This window comes from Rattus norvegicus, chromosome 16 (assembly GCF_036323735.1).
Source record: "Rattus norvegicus strain BN/NHsdMcwi chromosome 16, GRCr8, whole genome shotgun sequence".
Lineage (NCBI taxonomy): Eukaryota > Metazoa > Chordata > Mammalia > Rodentia > Muridae > Rattus > Rattus norvegicus.
In genome coordinates, this window is record NC_086034.1 from 51,592,164 (window position 1) to 51,612,438 (window position 20,275).

A 20,275-nucleotide genomic window follows, 5' to 3' on the forward strand; every position below is an offset into this window, starting at 1 on the left:
TTGCTTCGTTGTCTTGGTTGTCTATTTAAACTTCAATCTCATTAGGACTTTGACGATAGATTTGGGGTGAAGAGTGTCCCTGGACATCTTTATTTGTTCCTCTTTCCAATGTGATGTGGCCATCTCCCCACCCCCCCTTCATTGTGTAGCCTTGACCAACCTAGAACTAATCATGTAGACCAGCCTGTCGTCAACCTCAAAAAATCCAGCCGCCTCTGCCCCCTGGGCTGGGGCTATTGGCATGCACTACTGTGATCAACTTTACTGTAGTAACTGCTTATTGAGGTTGGGTGCCTGGGCCTAGCTTGTTAGGGTTACCAGGACATAGGTTCTGATCTGAACAATCCCTGTAACAGACTCACCTCTGTATTCAGCCTGAGCAATGGCAGATTTGTGACCAGGGATCACAGTGGAGGGTTAAGGATGGGGCATTACTTAAAGAATTGGAGGGATGACTGGGGCTCTGGCCAGATCCCTGTAACAGGGTCCTCACTGAACACAGGTCAGGCTGGTTGGAGGCATTTGGGTATGGTGGGGGAAGAGAACCCGATCAGCTGTCAAGGGTGAGGATTGTGCTAAACTAGCTTAGTATCTGTGTCTGGGGAAACTATACACATACACACACGCACATGTACACACACACACACATACATACACACACACATGCACACGGATGAGGATTGTGCTAAACTAGCTAAGCATCTGTGTCTGGGGAAACTACACACACACACACACACACACACACACACGCACGAGCGCACGCACACACACACACACATGCACACACACATACACATGTGCATACACACACATGCGCACACACACGCGCACACACATATACACATGTGCATACACACACACACGCACACACATGCATATGCACACACACACGCACACACATATACACATGTGCATACACACACACGCACACACATGCATATGCACACACACACGCACACACACATACACAAACACACACACACACGGATGAGGATTGTGCTAAACTAGCTTAGCATCTGTGTCTGGGGAAACTACACGCACACAACACACACGCATGCATGGAAACGCATAGGCAGGCGTAAGAAACAGTACAGGAACTTGAGTAAAGTCTGGCTAAGCAAAGCAAACTCAGCACCGATCAGGGCTCACAGGTCAGGGAGGGGCAGTGGAAGGTACGTGAGCAGAGGCAGCCATTTGATAGAAGGAGGCCACATTGAATGGTATTTTGTACATCAGAATTGTTTTTGTTTGTTTTGCCAGCTCATACTATATAACCTGTCTGATGTTTGAGGATCTTAGTTGCGGGGGCCACAGGCCACAGGGTAAGGAGGATGCCGGCCTTGTTTTCTAACTCACACTGGTTTCAAAGCCACAAGAAGGAACCTTCTAGGAATTCTATCGACCTTTGGGAGACCCCAGCTTCTTGGTTCTGGCCCGAGGTCCAGGTGGCGTGCTGTCCTCGGGGGTGGCAAGGTTTGGTTCATATTTTTCATTTGAACTTGTCATTGCCTCCAGGTGGAAGTCACCATAGACATTACTAATGATTCCAAATGAAGAAGGAAATGAAGACAGGAAAGCTGTGTCTCACGACAGGCGAATTTTCAGCTTAGAGAGTGCCACGGAGACACAGCCACGTGGCTACCGATAGATAGACAACCCATTAATTACATACCTTCCCCCGAGAACTTCACTTGATAAGTTCCTTCTCTGCTCTCTTTTCACATTTAAAATGAAAGTAAGAACAAGACTTGGTGTGAATAGTCTGGCCTGGGTGGGGTACGCCTTTAATCCCAATGCTCTGGAGGCAGAGGCTGGGGGATCTCTGTGGGCCAGAGGCCAGCCTGGTCTACATAGTGAGTTCCAGGACAGCCAGCCAGAGCTATATGAAGAGACCGTGTCTCAACAAAACAAAATCAAAAACAAACAGAACCTAAATATATCTCACTGATAAATAAGTTTCTCTGGGTGAAACAAAAAACTCAGAAAACACCAAGATTCTTAAAACAATGTGAGTTCCTTTGTTTTTAGGAGTGTGGCCAAAAGGAAATGAGCTGGCTCTCCTAAGGTCCAGCTCTGTGTAATTCTGTTCATAGTGAGAGCTTAGAAGCCAGCAAACTTACATGTAGTACGAATAAGTCATACCTGAAACTTGCACACTCAAATTACTTCGTAGGTAAAGTCACATTTGTGCGGGATACCTTTTAAAATGTCAATTGGAAGGATTTTAAATTAAACCAAGAAAAAAATGTTTAAGTATGGCACTTTAAAACAAATTGTCTTCCTTCCGTTAACATTTATGAAAGTTTAATAGCGGAAGATCAGTTTCCAGCCAATAGAGTGGAATTGTCGTTGCTTTCGAGAACAGATGAATGATGAATCGTTCAGTTCACATGCGTCAGATCAGTTCCTCTGTCAGAATGTGAGTCTACACCCTGGCCAATGAAAGGTCCAGAGCATGACCTGCACTAAGAGTGCTTTTGTTTTCAAGAAGGGCTTTCCAGTCTGACTGTCAGGAGAGAGACAATGTTCATATTCTTCTCATAAGCGCTGGTGACTGTGGCTGGAATCTGGCTCCCTGTAACCCTGTGAGCATCCTTCGTTTTTTCAAGTAACTCGTCTTTGTGCTGACTTTACCCTTCTGCCAAGAGAGATCGCCCAGGCATTTTCAATTAGGACACTGCCTTCTCCAGTCATAAAGTTTCAAAAGATTCCCATTTAAATGTCAATTAATATATTTTCATTCTGCTTGTTTATTTCTTACTCTATTCTGCTGACTCGTGTTAACAGAGTATTTTGAATGTGTTTGTTTTTCCCCATCAGACTGTAATCACTTTGAAGGTAGAGAATGCGAACTTTGGTTTATTTTTTCTAATCCAGTGTTCTGTGGTAATGCACAAGCTTCAGCACCGCGTAGGTGTCCTTAAAAGTATTGTTGATACTAAGCAGATGCCGCCATGGTTTTTAGACTGGGAGCAGCTGACTGCGGGTAAAGATGAAGTAAGTCAGTGATATTTTAAACAATTTTTCCCCCCGAAAGCATTTTAGCAAGCCACCCAGATGTTCACAGGGTTTGATGTGGTAATTTTATCTCTATGACCAGATATACAATAATAATGAATCCTATACAGGCCTTTGTGTAGGCCTTTCCATATACAACTTATAAGAAAAAAAAATGCCTGCATGTACTCTAGATGCCATGATTGGGAAGTAGCTATGGATATTCTGTGTCTGTGTTGGGTAGAATACTTGGTAGTTATTGAAAACGTCTTTGAGACATTTTAAGTGTGATGACACACTTAAAAATTAAAAGTTAAAAAGATACATTTATTTATATGTGATGGTGTGTATGTCTCTCTGTGTGTGTGCATGTGTGTACGTACCTGTGCCATGCCATGGTGCACATGTGGAGGTCACAGGGCCACTTTGTCTCACGGAGCTGCTGCTTTCAAACAACCCACAGGAAGGGCCACAGGTGGAGAACATGGAATTAAAATGGAAAGAGACTTACACTTGGCAAAGTGCTACAAAATGTATCTGTCGAACTGTTACTGTGACGAGCATATCTTAAATCTGCGGGTGATAGAATGCAGCTTTAGAAAGCAAGACTTGGGCTCTAGGTTTGTAAGTTAAATAGTGATAGAATCATGTCACTCAGAAGTCAAATCTTGGATAATTAAGGGAAGGTGGAAGCCAGGCTAGTCTGTTTATCTGGTTGGCAAGCGTGCCTTTGCATTGTGGTTGGACGTTTTTGTTAAGGAAAGAAGGTATTCTTCTCCTGATTGAGAGCAAAGTGAGATGATATAATGTTACAGGACATGATAGTCCTTGCTGTTGATACTGAGCCATGACATTCAGTGTGGGAGGGAACACAGGCTCTTTTTCAGTCCCCTCTTTTCACACTGTAGGTTGCTGCTTTGTGTCACCCTAATGGGGAGTGAGAACATAGAGCCTTCAATAGAATAAAAAGGATACTGAAAAATTCAGAAATTGCATCTTCAGACATGTGATCAGATGGATGCCTGGAGCCTCATTGGTCTTCAGTATCCAATAGCAACATCATCCGGCTCTGGGCAGACAAGATCAGAACTCTTGAGCAATTTCACAAGGTTTATGCCACATGTGGATTCCCCAGTGTACATTGTAGTGGAATGCTGTATTTATTTCGAAAAGCTCACCAATGGGCTCTGGGGTGGCTTGGGTTAAGGGTGCTTAGGAACCCTCAGAGTAGAGGGAGGGAACTGGCACTTAGCAGTTGTTTCTTGACCTCTGCGTTTGTGCCTTAACATATGTGCCCTCCAAAAAATGTGGGAAAAAATACTGAACAATGCTGCCTGTCATATTAGCTGTGGATATTGTTTGGTGGTGATGTCCTGCCTAGAACACAAGGCTCAAGAACCTTCTTCATTGCCAAAACAAACAAAACCAACAAAACTAAAACAACTTTTAAAAACATTAAAAATGGGGCTGCACAGATGACTCAGCGGTTAAGAGCACCGACTGCTCTTCCAGAGGTCCGGAGTTCAAATCCCAGCAACTACATGGTGGCTCATAACCATCTGTAATGGGATCTGATGCCCTCTTCTGGTGTGTCTGAAGACAGCTACAGTGTACTTATGTAGAATAAATAAATAAATCTTAAAAAATTAAAAGTAGTGCTTATTTTTCCTGAAAATTCACTTTTTTTCTTCCACGTGGAGAGATTTAATGAGAGAAGAAGAGGAGAGGAGAGGAAAGGAGGCCGGCCATGAGCATATGGAGGGAAGGGGGGTTGGGTAGAGAGAAGGGACAGGTAAAAGGGGAAAAGCAGGGAAGAGAAGAGAACAAAGAGAGAGAAAGAGAAGTAAGAACCACTTTTTTCTATATATAAATTCCAATGGAGTTAAGACACATTACCAGAAGTCTACACAATCTTCGAATATTTTATATTACATTATTTTTTATTTGAAAAGATTAGAATGTCTTCACTAAGATAGTCTCATGAGGGGCTCTGGGAGATGGCTCTATGGATGAAGCATTTGTCATGCAATCCTGAGGAGCTCGTATCTCCTGCACCCACATAAGAAGCTGGGTGGATTTGGCAGCCCATCTGTAATTCCAATGGAAGGGAGGCAGAGACAGGGGATCTCCATGGCAAGATGGCTACCTTGACGGTTAGCCAGCTCTGGGTTCAGTGAGAGGCCCTACCTAAATACATAAGGTGGATGGTGAGAAAGACACTCAGGGGTAATTTCTGGCCTGTACACAAGTGCACATGCACCAAAATACATGTGAACCTCCACACATTCAAATACATGTATACATGTATGCAAAACAAAACAAAAACCCCCCAAAACCCAAAACACCACACACACGCAACAAAACAAACAAAACAAAACAAAAACCAAACAAAACTGACATTTTTGCACAAAGAAACAATTCTAAATCATAGTACTGAGTATTGGCTAAATAAACTGATGTAATCTGGTGTGTGTGTGTGTGTGTGTGTGTGTGTGTGTGTGTGTATGTGTGTGTGTGTGTGTGTGTGTGAGTGTGCACACCAACAGTTTTATTTTCATTGACAAATAATTTAAAGGCAGAAAAGTGTTATCAGAAGTCCTGGGAGCCCCATTAGAGACATCAAATGTTACCTGAGAAGTAAGGTCCTGTCTTTGGGGATCTGAGTCTCGGTAATAAAATAACCCAAGAACAGGCACACATGGAGGATGGAGGACAAAGAGCGGACCCAAACAGAAGCATGAGAAGGCTTTGTACGATTTAAAAGAGAACTCCGGAGCAGGCACGCTGTGAACTGTCCAGCTGCCCGGTGCACTAAAGCTGTTCTGCTTGGGTCGAAGCTACTTGGAGGTCAGCAGCCTGGCGGCAGGCATCCACATGCCCCGTACTGGGAACGGGAACTTCAGAAACCCAGCAAGGAAGCCCAAAATGTTAATTAGGGAGTTTAAAAGCAAATGAAAGGCTCTAGCCAGCATCCAAAAGAAAAAGATGGGAGAGAAGAAAGAAAGAGTGATGTCTTTCCGAGTCAGGCCTTAGGGAGATGGGCAGATCCAGCAGGATGTCATGGTAGCTCTGCTGGTCGGGACTGCACTAGGGGGTGGGAATTCTGGGAAAACACAGTGCCTTAAGGGGAACCCGCCCTCCATAGTGGTGGTTCTTAGCCAGGTCCTGACCTGCCTTGTTGCACTAACAGATAAGACGAAGGAAGGGCCAGCTTCTACCCAGAGGCGAGTTCTACCCTCACAGGCTGATTCGTTGTTGCCATGGAACAGTTAGGACTTCTGCTGTTAGTTATGACAAATTGTAATTGTGTTCCGACAGTCCGGTTAAGGGTATGCCTAATGTCATGGTAGGAGGAAAGAGAATGCTGATTTTTAGAAGGTTGGAGCTCTCTGCTTAAACTCTCATGCCGCAAATCATTCACATCTTTCAGCCCCCTAATGACGTGGTAAGCCATCTAGAACATTCTCTTCTAAGAACATGGCGCTGCTACCTTCTCTTCCAGAGGTGTTTTGTGTGTGGGGGAAGAAAACACACTGAAGCCAGCAAGCCAAGCAAGGAAGAACGTTTACTTTCCTACTTGAGGTTTAGTATGGCAGTAGGGTTGAGGTCTACATGGTTCTTTGAGGTCTCCTGGCCTTCATTTCTTTTTCTTGAGTTTCAAACATACAAGTGTCACAGCCAAATAGCATAATGATGATACTTTAAGAGAAAAGACATGTGTCAACAATAAAAATATTTTTCACATTACTTTTTTTTTTTTAATGCTGACTGGACTGGAGCAATGACTCAGTGGCAAAGATCACTGGCTGCTCTTCCAGGAACCTGGGCTCGGGTCCCAGTACCTACATAACAGCTCAGAACTGTCTGTAACTCCAGTTCCAGGGTCTGACACCCTCTGCTTGTCTCTATGGGCACCAGACACGGAAGTGGTGCACACAATACTTATAGACAACACATTCACACACTGCAACAAAAGTTTAAATAAAAACGCTGAGTTTGTGGCTCAGGGCCAATCAGCCACCCCAGCTTTCTTCAGCCGGCCAACCCTAAATCAGAGGAGGAGAATTCTTCAGGAGCTTAAAAACCCTCAGCCCTCCAGAAGACACTGGATCTTTTGGTATCTCAAGTCCTTCCTCAGTTTTGCTGCAGAGGGTCTTTCTCTCTGTGTGTCTGCTGCATGCGTGTCTATTGCATATGATGACTGCTACATGTGTGTGTCTGCTGCATGTGTATCTGTTGCATGTCATGTCTGCTGCATGTATGTCTGTTACATGTTATGACTGCTGCATGTGTGTCTGCTGCATGTATGTCTGTTACATGTTATGACTGCTGCATGTGTGTCTGCTGCATGTATGTCTACTGCACGTGTGCTGCATGTGTATCTGTTGCATGTCATGTCTGCTGCATGTATGTCTATTACATGTTATGACTGCTGCATGTGTGTCTGCTGCATGTATATCTGCTACATGTGTGTCTGCTGCATGTATGTTGCATATCATGTCTGCTGCATGTGTTTCTACACAGCCCCAAGAAACTCATTTCTTTACCTGCTGATTCTGTCTGTGGCACTTGACAGTTCTTCAGATTTGTCCTGCCTTTTAATTCTTCATCATTATTATTATTATTAATTATTATTACCTTATTTTTAAAAGGTTTTTTGAGATAGGATTTCTCTGTGTAGTCCCGGATGTCCTAAAACTCACTCTAGACCAGGCTGGCCTCGAACTTAAAGCTCTCTCTGCCTCTGCCTCCTGAGTATGCTACCACCACCCAGACTGGCAGAGAAAACGAACCTAATCTAGACCCCTAAACTATATCATTTCAAGATACCTAGCCTCTATCACTAGGTTAAAGAAAACCATTAGATATTAATGTTTAAAGTAGTTCCTTTTTTCCCCCCTCCTGTTTGACACGTGACCTTGTTTCAATGTTTTAAGACGACCTCAAATCCAGTTGGCTATCATTTTTCAGATTATTTAGTGTTTAATTACCTTTTTAACTAACTAATTAATGTGTGTGGACAGATGCCACTCGTAGCATATGTGTGGAGGGTAGAGGCAGCTTGGCAGTCTCTCTCTCTGCCATGTGGGTCTTAGGAACTGAATTCAGGTGGGCAGGCTTAGCACGGCTCACCAAGTCTTCATAGGCTGAGTATCTGGCCCTGGACTGTTTTTTATTTTGTGACAGAGGTGTTCTGTGTCTGCAGGTCTGAAAACCTACTTGCCTGTATGCCTCTGTTTCATCCAGAGGGGTCATGTAATGAAAGTCCTGTGTCAGGAGGAGATCTCCCTTCTGTGCCTCAGCAATTTTATTTTTGACTTCTGGGGAGAGACTCTAGGTGTCACTGGCTATGGCGTACCTTCTGTGACATCTGCTTCTACTTCTCCTGCCACTAAAGCTGGGTGCCCCGTCAGGAGCTCTCCTTGTGGACGTGGGCACTCTCTGCCCGCTCTGCAGGCTTGGACATGCCACTGCCCTGCTTCAGGGAAATACAGATTCCAAATGTAGCCATTTCCCCCTCCGGCCTCCCGAAGGTTTGGCTTCTGAAAACACAAGGCAGGTTGACTTGGTTCTTGTTCTTGTTGTTTTTGTTGTTTATTTTTGGTCTGTTTGACATCCTGGACAGAGTATGGTCACTGGATACTATTAGGTTGTGTGTCTTGTAAAAGATTGCTGTTTTCCTGCTTACTTTCAAAATATCGCAGACTGAATATCTCTGGCTGGCTTCGGAGACCAAGCCAGCGGATTCCCTGTGCGGCGTTTGAGACACCCAAGGTAGCTGCAAATGGAAAATAAAACACTGAAGTTCCAGCTTGATTTTTTTTTCTTCCTCCCGGTCACGGTCCTGTTCTTTCATTCCTGGCCCTTCTTCCCTGCTGCTAATCCAATGTAGTTTAATGACTTTATTTTGCCCCTGAATTGTACCCAGAGGCTTGCTGGGGACCCTCCCTTGGCTGGATGCCTGCGCGGAACCGTGTGGCCCGTCACGGAATGCAGATAATGGCTTTGCTTCCTCCTGTGCTTTAATCGGCAGAAACCTGTGCGAGCAGGTAGACCTTCCCTAAAGTACAGACGGAAGCATCACGCCGCTGTGTTCACGCCGGAGTGCAGCCAGCCCCGATATCCTTTGCAGAAGCCCTCAATGTCCTTCCTGCTCTCTGTTGGAATTGTTAACTCATGGCCCTAAGGGAATGGGTAAAGCCTTCTGTAAAGGTCACACACTCAGTGTCATCCCTTCTGTGTTCTCTGATGTCACTGTGACTGAGAGCCCTGGTGGCAGGTGACTTTGCAGAGGCTTCTCTCTCTCTCTCTCTCTCTCTCTCTCTCTCTCTCTTTCTCTCTCTCTCTCTCCCCCCCCCTCTCTCCTCTCCACTGTGCTGTGCCTGGAGGAAGGAAGGGACCCCTTCTCACCCAGGTGGCCTCCACCTCGAAGCAAAGCTCCTCGCTCTTCATTCTGCCAGGCTCCAGTCTGAGCTTTGCCTCTGGGTCCAGTTACTGTGTCTGCTGGGCTCTACAGCACAGAAGAACAGCTCTGGAGGCTGTCTACTGCATGACCCCGGAAAGCCAAGCCCCATAAACTGTGAGCCTGAAGCAGCCTGTGTCATCACTGTTGCTTGAGAATGAGCCTCTCAAAGCCACCATTTACTTGTTAGCTGCTGTGCTGGATTCTGAACTCCATGTTGTGTGTCCAGCCAGCACCAGATTGCACATATGGTGATCAAGTGTGTTGTGTAGCCTGCACCATCTTGGTTAATGTCAGTCAGTACACACTGATGTTTTTGCACAGTGCCAGAGCTGGCTGCTGGTGACTGTTCATGATGTAGGTAATCTTTGCTGAAGTTTAGTAGGGTTCCTCTTATGTCCATTTTCTGAGAAGCTGAACAGGGTTCTTATCCACGGTGAGCTAAGTAGAATGAATGGTCCTGCAGAGACAGCCCTGCCCCACAACCCCTGTCTTCCCAGGCCAAGCTTTGCCTTCCCTGTGGGGGATCATAAGTGGCCCCTTACAAGACCCTTTCAGTGTAGGTCAAGCCTTAGTCAGGTTTTCCCCTTGGAAGGAAAAGGTAACTATGCCTTTTACAACAGGTTAAGAACAGCTATTCTGGAAGATTCTCTGGGACCAAGAATGAGAGTAATTCAGACAGTAGAATAAGGTGAGAGGGAAGCTTTGACTGAGTGGAAAACAGACAGCCTTTTCAGTATTTGGGTGACTCAACTTTATTTTTCTCCTTCCCACTTGTAATTCACTGTTAGACCATGTTGAGGTTTGCTTCCTATTGCAATGCTAAATTCTGTATCCCAGGGTTCTAGTTGCCTCAAGAGGAGTGAATTCTCATGTCTACCAGCTTCTGTTTGGCAAACTTTGCTCCTTAATGTAAAACTATTGGTTAACAAAGAGGCCTGGTGCTGGTAACTGCTGAGAAGAGAGGGAGACAAACTTCCAAGCTTCAGTTCCGGCTTGGGGTCTGAGGAGAAGGAGAAGGAGAAGGAGAAGGAGAAGGAGAAGGAGAAGGAGAAGGAGAAGGAGAAGGAGAAGGAGAAGGAAGAAGGCACCATGGCTTATGTGGTTCGTGAGTCCATGGTCACGGGCCTGCCCTGCTGGAGTAGGAGTGGCCTAGGCAGAGTGTTGCCATGATAACATGGCAAGTGTTATCACAAGTTTACTGACAGAGAAGTAGACAGACGAGCACAGAGGGTTGATATCTGTCCAGCTCTAATGCTTTAAGGCTTATTATAAATGTAAAGATGTTGTGTCTTTTAATTGGGAACTGAATGATCAAAGATGGGGTAGAAACCCCAAATGTTTACCACAGCAGGACCAAAAGATTCCCTCAAGAGAAAGGATGCTTTCTATCCCTCTGTATTCTTCGTAGTGAGCTTTCCGTAAGCACAGTAGAGATGCTGAGTTGGCTAGCAAGAGAGACAGTGGCTTTACAAATAACCCGGAGTTACAGATGACATGACTTATCTGGCCTTCTCAGCAAAGCTGACGCGGGTCCCAGGATCAGCACCAGAAGAGGAAACTGAGGCAGAGCAGTGATGGAAGCCTCACCTCCTTCCTACTTACCACATCTAGCTTTTGAGCGTGGAAAGCCTGCTTCAACCTGTACTTGGATTAAAATTAAAAATCTATTTAAATTAAAGCTAAAAATAGTGTATTGTTATGAAAAATATCACTGTGAGCAGCGTTCTGATTTGCCTGTCATTGCTGTGATAAAATGTCAATCGAAACCAACTTGAGGAGGCAAGGGTCTCTTTCAGTACACAGAAAACTGCCCTCACGGAAGCCAGTGTAGGAGTTCAAGGCAGGGTCCTGGAGGCAGAGACCAATGTATAGATTATGGAGGAATACAGCTCATTAGCTTGCTCCCAGGCTCATCCTCAGCTCCATTTCTCTTTCATCCCAGGCTCACCCGAGTAAGGGATGGCACTGCCCACAGTGGGCTAGGTCTTCCTACATCAAGAAAATTCTCCCACAGACATGCCGTCTGATATAGGCAATTCTTCAAATGAGGATCCCTCTTCCAAGGAGTATCAAGTTGACAGCAAACCTAGCCAGGACAAACGGACATAGGACATAATGAACTCAGCTTCCGGGATAGCATATGGGTTATTTGTCCCAGGCACTGCCTCCTATTCCTTTGTCTCCATGCATCTTTCTTTTTTTGGTTCTTTTTTTCGGAGCTGGGGACCGAATCCAGGGCCTTGCGCTTCCTAGGCAAGCGCTGTACCACTGAGCTAAATCCCCAACCCCCATCTTTTTTAAAATCATAAATACATTTTATCTTTTACTTAAAGTTCATGCTACCATCACACTTAAAAGTGTTATCTTTAACATAAACGTCTTTTAATATAAACTATTCAATGCTTAAACATGTTTTGGTAGGGTTGGGGATTTGGCTCAGTGGTAGAGCGCTTGCCTAGCAAGCGCAAGGCCCTGGGTTTGATCCCCAGCTCCAAAAAAAAGAATAGAAAAAAAAACATGTTTTGGTAGTTTATTTGTTCAAATTAGTAATCAGACAAAAATAGCTCAGTTTAATAGGCAAGTGGATCTCTGTGAGTTTGAAGCCAGCCTGGTATACATAGGACAGCCAGGGCTACATAGTGAGATGCTGTCTCAGAAACAAACCAACCCTGACAGATTTCTTCTTATTTTTACTTATGTGCATGTGTGTATGTCCGTGTGAGCGAATGGCACATATATGTAGGCACTGTGGAGGCCGGAGAGTTCCTCTCTCTTCGAGCTGGAGCTGCTCGACGTGGGTGCTGGCAACTTTACTCTCGTCGTAACCGTGTGCACTCCTAACCAAGGAGCCCTCTTCCCAGCCCATAGTAATGGTTTTTACGCAAAGTACCAGGAGGTTCTGTGTGTTATTGTACTAGATTCAGTTTTTCTTTTCATGTGTCTGTTTTGCAAGACGGAGGGTGGCGAGAGATAATTTCCAGGTGTTGTCACTGGTCATGATGATTGATTGGACTCAGGAAAACACCCTCTCCTGGCTCCTTTTATCTCTAAAGTTATGTCTAGGTGATTGGCACAGGATAAGACTATGGACGGAGATGGGGAAGGAGGGAGAAGCAGCCATGGGAAGAGGCCCGGGGCTGGTGTGTGGCAGGTGCTGGATGTCTGCATGATGAGCTGTCATGCTTGTCTCCTCCCTTCCTCTCATCGGCCCTACCCCTTCCACTCGCTGCTGCTTTGAATGACTTCTGGACCGCCACCATGTTGACTCGCTCCTTTAAGGGAATGTTCATAGAAACTTGAGGGTGCGCTTTGTTGAGCAACGCTGGCCGTTTCTTTGTCTAAATGGAATGAGGATGGCGGGGTGAGCTATGCATTGGAGACAACCCAGTGGCCGACAAGTCTCAGGGTATTGTTCTAAGTGACTTATTTATTTATATGTTATGAGTGTTTGCCTGCCTGCTTGCCTGTCTGTGCACCACACGAGTACCTAGTGCACGGACATCGGAAGAGGGTGTTGGATCCCCACCTCGAGTCACAGGGAGCGGTGAGCTGCCTGCTGTGGGTACAGGGAACCTAACTGTCCCGTGGGAGAGCAGCGTGCGCGCTCAACTACTGATCCGTTTTCCAGTCCTGAGGTTGGTGCTTTTTGATATGTGTGTTTAGTATTCAGCCTGGCCCTACACACTGAAAACTTCTTGCCAACTGAGCAGCCATTTAGTGACTGGAAAAATGAAGTTTGGTGAGATATTTCTGCTGGCTTTAAGATCACACACTCTGTTTGGAGGAGAATCTTGCTTGCAGGTTTTAGGGTAGAGTACTGGGACTTGCCTTAAGCTTAATGGAATACATACATACATACATATATGTATATGTATGTGTATGTATATATAAATTTTACATACATATGTACACATATATACACACATATATACGCATATATATACATTTTTATGCATTATAAAATATGTTATTTATCTATAGATATATAATATATTTACCTGAGATCACCTTTTAAAAGTAGACAGGGAATCCTGGGAAGATCACACACACACACACACACACACACACACACACACACACACACACACACACACACCTGGAACCCAATCTGCTACTGCACCCGTGAGTTTCATCAAGTTCCTTTAAGCTATAACAGGCATGAGAAGGAAAATAGCTTGGCTTTGGTGCCAGCCAGAGGATTAAAGTACCAGAATGCTTACTCTGCTGTTTTCTAAGGGCATTTATGGAGCTGACTGAAACTCTCCAGAGTTATCCTGCCAGCAAGAATTGAGAAATGAGAGATTTTTATAAAAATAAACTTTTACTCGTGTCTTGCCCATAGAAGTGGCAACCCTCTATTTTTAAGTATGTATCCTTTTTCTCTTTGGTGACAGGAGTTAAATTTGATTCCTGTCCGAATAACTTTTCATGCTCATTATAAATTACTATCACAACCAAGTCAGGAGTTGACTGCATTGTCTTTGGTGAGGGACTTAGTGAGTCTGTTATACCGTTGATTGTTTTGAAAAATTAAAAACATGAATCTCTATTTGATCGTCTTTAAGATGGTGGTGATTGTGTTGCACGTAGCAGCAAGAGGTTGGAGAGTATGGGAAAAGGAAGTTTCAGTTTTTGGCAGCCAAAGCTTTCGGCTCAATGCTGTTTCTCTTGTGCTTCTCAGTGTTGTAGCTTTGAAACCCACTGGTGTGTTTTTATGTTCCTCGAAAGCATCTGTAAGCGAGGCTGTTACTTGACATCCATCTGCTTGAATCTAGCAACAGGTTTCCCTGTTGTCCCAAGTGGCACAGGATGGCTGACTGACCTTTGGATAAGGTGGATTTCCCGGAAGTTTGTGCGTTAGACCATTGGTCCTGGTCAGGGCAAACTTCATTTCCATTTCCTGATGCCTTTGTGAGTAAAGGTTTTGGTCACTGTTAACCATAGTCACTCTGCTGTGCTGTAGAACTGGACCTTATTCCTCCACTCACCTTTTGACACCCATTCTCCAACCTGCCCCCATTCCTCCTCCACCCACCCTTTCCAACCTCTGGGATCAATGTTCTACATTTGTGGTTAGCTTCTTCAGCATTCGCATGTGTGGAAGCATTCCTCCTTTGTCTTCTTTTTCTTAATACGACATCTACCAATCCCTCCCATTTTGCTGTAAACAACAGGATTTCATTTTTAAAACGAGGGTCTCATTTTCTAAAGTTTCTATCACATATTAACATTATATACATATATATGTGTACGTGTATATATGTATTCATAAAACATTATATTACATATAATATTATATATATTTATTGAGTTATTATGCTGCCATCCACAGATATGTACAATTATTGCCTGTCAGTTAGAAAGAGAAAATGCTGGACCTAAGGCTCTTCCTTGTGTTAGGTCACTGCAGGGTGTACTCTTGGGAAAGATCATGGCTGTTCTCATGGGACCCTAGCTCTCCCTGGCTTCCTTCCTTACCACATGATTTCTTCCTCACTTGCCTGTCTCTATATCATTCTATCTATACTTTATATTGATATCATCTATATCTGTTTATCTATATTCTACATCAATATCATCTATATCTATATCTATATTCTATATCAATATCATCCATATCTATACCTATCTCTATGCACATATCTATCTATCTATCTATCTATCTATCTATCTATCTATCTATCTATCTATCTATCTATCTATCTATCTAATCCATCCATCCATCTATCCATCCATTTATCCATCTATCTGTCTGTCTGTCTATCTATCAACTGTCTGTCTATTTGTCTACTGCCATGATGCCATCCACCATGAGATAATTCAGCCATGGGGCTTTAGACAGAGCCCAATCTATGATGCTTGGACTTCCTACCTCCAAAACTATAAGCTAAGTAAACCTCTTTCCTTTATTAATTATCCAGCTTCTGTTATTTTGTGATAGTAGCATAAAATAAAGTACGGTGCATAACACATTTAAAATTTCATATGATTCAGGCATGGAGGTGTGCACACCTTTAATCCCAGCACTTGAGAGGTCTCCAAGTTCAAGGCCAGCCTAATCTATAAAGCGAGTTCAAGGATGGCCAGGGTGACACAGAGAAACACTGCCAATCTGTAAAACAAAACAAAGCAAGCAAACAAACAAACAAAAATCACTCAACAGCCAGGTACAAATCATATTTTCTGAACCACTGGGGCAAATCTCTGCTGATTTTAGTCCTACTTTAGAAATTCTTGTGTCTATATGAGCCAATCAAATTCTCTTTAAACACGCTTGTTTTGGGGATCTTGCTAGTTGTGTGCGATCAAAGGCACCCAACGGATCCTTGCTGTAAATGAATTTTCTGTTTTGTGTGGAGAAGAATGAGCAACCATTGAGCACCTACTGTGTGCACTTAACCAGCTTGTCCAAATTGTAAAGGATTGAAGTCAGATTAGCCACCACCACCACCCATGTCTGCCACCCGTGGCCTTGTTGCTGGCGTTACTAAGTCACTAAGTGAGTTTCAGTGAGTTTTTACGGCTCCCACCTTCTGGGAGCTAACTTCCATTTCTAGCCCAGTGAAGGATCTGGGACAATCTGTTTTCTTTGCACATGGTAGAAAATCAGCTCAACTGCAATTTCACATTCTAGCTGTAATCTAATTAAAAGATTTATTTTTGTTATTTTAACTGTAATTAAAAGTCAATATCACCTAAGCATACGTGATGATCTCCAAGCAAGGGTTGATTTGGGAATAGTACACAGAGTAGAATCACGGTTTTGAGGCAGGTAGAGACCAGGGTGGCTTATAAAGTGTCAGAACCCAGAGAATGCCACAAGTTCTGTTAGGGAAAGACAAAGGCTGCTCAGGCCATTTTGAGAGCCCGTTGCTGGCGGTGCCCCATGGGAGCTTGGGAGTCTGGCGAGTGGCCGCAGTTACTGGGGAAAGCCCATCTGAAAGTGATAGCAGGCCGCCGAGGTTTCCACTTGGTCTCGAGAGACCATTCCTACAGCGAGTGTTTGTGACTCTTTTCTTCTCACAATCCTTTGGATATTTTATTTGGGTATGACGGAAAGGACTCCATTTTGCAAGACTCAGTTTTCATGCCTGGCAAGTGCAAGGAGACTTTCATTTTAGCACAGTTGTCTGTATTACATTCCAGATGCTCGGCGAGATAACACCGGTATATGTGTTGTTCCATGAATCCCAAAGACCTCATGTTGCTACAGTTACGTCTTTTTCCTTTGTAGAAAAGACAGTATCCAATGAGGCTCTGAGGCCAGCACTGACATATATCTGGGAGGACGGTCCTTGTGCTCTGAACAGGGGACAGCTGCTCTTCCCTGCCTGTTCTGCTTTCCCGACATGGAAAAGACAGTCCCACCACCACTCACTCTTGTACAGAGCTTAGACGAGGGTAGCCAGGGTCTCATACAGGATATCTGTGTGCGTTGAAATCAGTTGAGGTGGAAAATCATTTATTGTCGTCTAGTGACTCTTGGAAAAGAAATTAGTCATGTACTCCACTCTCAACAGAAAAAGCAATAATTAGGGGCCCTCTCTAAGAGTAAGAAATTTGTTATGGCTCTCATGTTATTTGAGTCACCTGGGAAATTCACAATACTAAGGGTGACTGTTTTTAAAGGTGGAAACGGGTGGGTCAACGTTTTTTGGAAGCAAGTGTCATTAGTGGCGTGAAATAAGGTGGTGCTATACTTAATGGTTACCTCATTTTAAGGCCCAGAGTGTGGTCTGGGGATCTTGGGCACACCTCCATGAAAAGCTGGCTGGGACTAGGCTGACCTTTAGGACTGTAGTTGGGGGCTGGCTTCCCCCGCCCTGCTGAGGGTAGGGAGTGGGGGATGGGGGTGGGAACGTCAGCCAGAGCTGCCATGGGAGGGCTCCGGGAGAGGAGAGAATTTGAAAGGCAGGATACTGAAGTTTAAAAGGTTGTCCTGTCAAAATCACACCCACTGAAATTACATGTACGTAGGAAAAAGTTTGGCAGGAAAAGAGGCCCCACCTTCTCTTTCTTTATGCACTCTGCCCCCTAATTTGGCCTTGAACGTGGAGCCTTTGGTCCTCAGTATTGCCACATTGTAGCTCCTGCCAGGAAACAGGTTGCTTAGACAGTTCCTGAAGAGACAAATCCTAGTGGGGGGGGGGGGATTTAGCGTTTAAAAGCCCTGGTGGAAAATTTGGAGATATGGAAATATTTTGTGACTATTAGACTTAATTATGGGGGGGGGGAAGCCTGTACTTTGTTAGCTGTCAGAATTTTGTGAGACAGTAAAGAATTAATCTATGAATTCATTAAAAACTTATTAAAATTTAAAAAAAAACAGGTTAATCCTGTTCCTTGTTTTTTTCTATGGCTCAGATCAGTCCACTCTGATGTTTTGAGTTAGTCTCCCTTTCTTTCTTTCTTTCTTTCTTTCTTTCTTTCTTTCTTTCTTTCTTTCTTTCTTTCTTTCTTTCTTTCTTTCTTTCTTTTTTTTTCTTTTCTTTTTTTCGGAGCTGGGGACCGAACCCAGGGCCTTGCGCTTGCTAGGCAAGTGCTCTACCACTGAGCTAAATCCCCAACCCCCTTTCTTTTTTTTTTTTTTTTTGGCATCTGAGGACTGAACTTGTTGCTTGTGCACAGTACATCAGTGGTTCTCAACCTTCCTAATGCTGGGACCCGTTAATGCATTTCCTCATGCTGTGGTTATCCCTAGCCATAAAATTACTTTGTTGCTACTTCATAAGCAATTGCGCTACTGTTATGAATCATACTGTAAATATCTGATATGCAGGATATCTGATGTGTGACCTTGTGAAAAGGCTGTCCAGAGCCCAACAGGTTGAGAACCACTCACTGTGTTAAGGACCCTCCCCCCCAACTGGTTCTTCTGTTCTTTTCTTTGTGCTGGGGGTGGGGATGGGGAGCCTTGCAACATGGTTGCGCTGGCCTCAACTCAGTCTTCAGCCCAGGCCAGCCTTGGACTTGAGACCTCCTCCCTCAGTCTCCCAGAATAGCCTACGCCACCAGACCTGACTCTTGCCAGTTTCTTTATTGCAACAGCTTTGGGCCACTCTGCCCACTTTCCAAGATTTGCTCATTTTCTCACCTTGCAGAGGTTTCACAGACCTGGACCTAGTTAATGTACATTTCTAAGAGCCGTGACTTTAAATATTACCATTATCACCCACTGTGGTTCCCCTTCTTACCCTTATCACCTCTCATTAAAGACTCGATTAAAACTATCTAAGGAATATTGTCTGATCCAAGTATAGTTTCTGCCTTTTTGAAATTCCAGAAAACTGGATTCTGTAACTTGTTTTTATGTAACCTCCCCGACTGGTGCTTCCCTCAGTTGAAATGAAGATGAGGTTAAATGTCATACAGAGCTCTCCCACGCTCGCTCTAGGCCTCCCTAGCCCCAAGCCGCAGTTTAAAGCTTTGGACAATGGAGGGGCACCTCTCTTAAGTGACCCTGGAAGATCCGCCGGAGATCTATATTTTACTAACTTGGTACTGAATTTAGATTATCCAAGGTACTGCTTCGCCTCAGATTTCTCCCCTGGGGCAGGAATGATTCAGTCAGATTTTAATATTGTTGAGCAAAGTTCTTAATAATCCTTCTAAATTTACCTACAGTTTTTTCCCCCCATATGTAATACCTGCCTGGAGGTAGTTTGATCCAAGTTGGGCATGGTGACACATGCTTGTAATTCCAGAATGTGTGAAACCCCAGAGGCAGGAACATCTGGAATTCAAGGCCATGTTGGTATAATGAAACTCTGTTTCAAAAAGATAGGGGTCAGGAGTCATACCAGTAGCTTAAAACAAGAGAGAAAAAGTCCAGTCTAGACTAAAAGGCCAGGGCCTATAGCTGATTTTCTGGGAACTTTTGTGTTTTGCCTTTAGAATGGGTCCAGAATGTTATTTTGCTTGGTGATGATGAGGCGCGCATGTGTGTGTGTGTGTGTGTGTGTGTGTGTGTGTGTGTGTGTGTGTCTGTGTGTCTGTGTGTCTGTGTTCATGTATTTGCATGCATGCTGCTTGATCAGTAAGTCCCAGGGATCCTCCTGTCTCCACCTCTTCCATGCTCTGGGAGAGCAAAAGCTGTCTGCCACACCCAGCGTTAATTACTCACCCAGTATTAATTACCTTTCTGTTGTTGTGATAAAATACCGTGACCAAGAGCAATTTAAGGATGAGAGTTTATTTTGGCTTCCACTTCCAGAGGGATAGATCCAACATGGGCAGGGACTGTCTGGCATGCCAGGAACTGGAAGCTGTCTACTCACATCTTCCCTTCACACACAGTTATGGAGGGAGGATATCAGGAAGTACGATGAAGCTGTAAAGTCTTGGAGGTCATTCCTAGTGACATACTTTCTCCACTAAACCTCTACTTCCTAAAGGTTCCCTCACCCCCAAACAGTGCCACCAACTGGTGACTAAGCATTCAGCTACATATGTCTATGGGGGACATTTCTCAGTCAAGCCACAAAAATGCCAAGTAGACTAGACTAGCTGATCATCAAACCCTGAAGATCTTCCAGCTCTGCTACCTGGTGTTCTGGGATTGTTTAAACGAGTGGGGTTTGTCAAACTCTTCTTCAGTTTCCATGGGCAGCTTCCAGAAGGGATATTATAACAAAGGAAATGTCAAGTATTCCCATCCTTAAATAAAACAAAACACCATACAGCAATACAGTTGCCTTCAGGTTAGCTCGTCTGGAGAAGTGCAGACTCAATGGTCCACCAAGACAAGATTATTCTAGGTTGCCACAATAGTGAATCAGCAGCTGGGAGGTGAGGGTGCTGTTTGCTTCAAGG

The 20,275-nt window shown here is 44.3% G+C and overlaps 1 protein-coding gene and 1 long non-coding RNA gene across 3 annotated transcripts in view; both read left to right on the plus strand.

The window, feature by feature from the left end:
- The window catches only part of Stox2 (storkhead box 2), a 239,055-nt gene that overhangs the window by 11,309 nt on the left and 207,471 nt on the right, over positions 1 to 20,275 (plus strand). The window lies entirely within an intron of this gene.
- Positions 1 to 20,275, plus strand: part of LOC120097575 (uncharacterized) — a 31,659-nt gene that overhangs the window by 10,432 nt on the left and 952 nt on the right. The window lies entirely within an intron of this gene.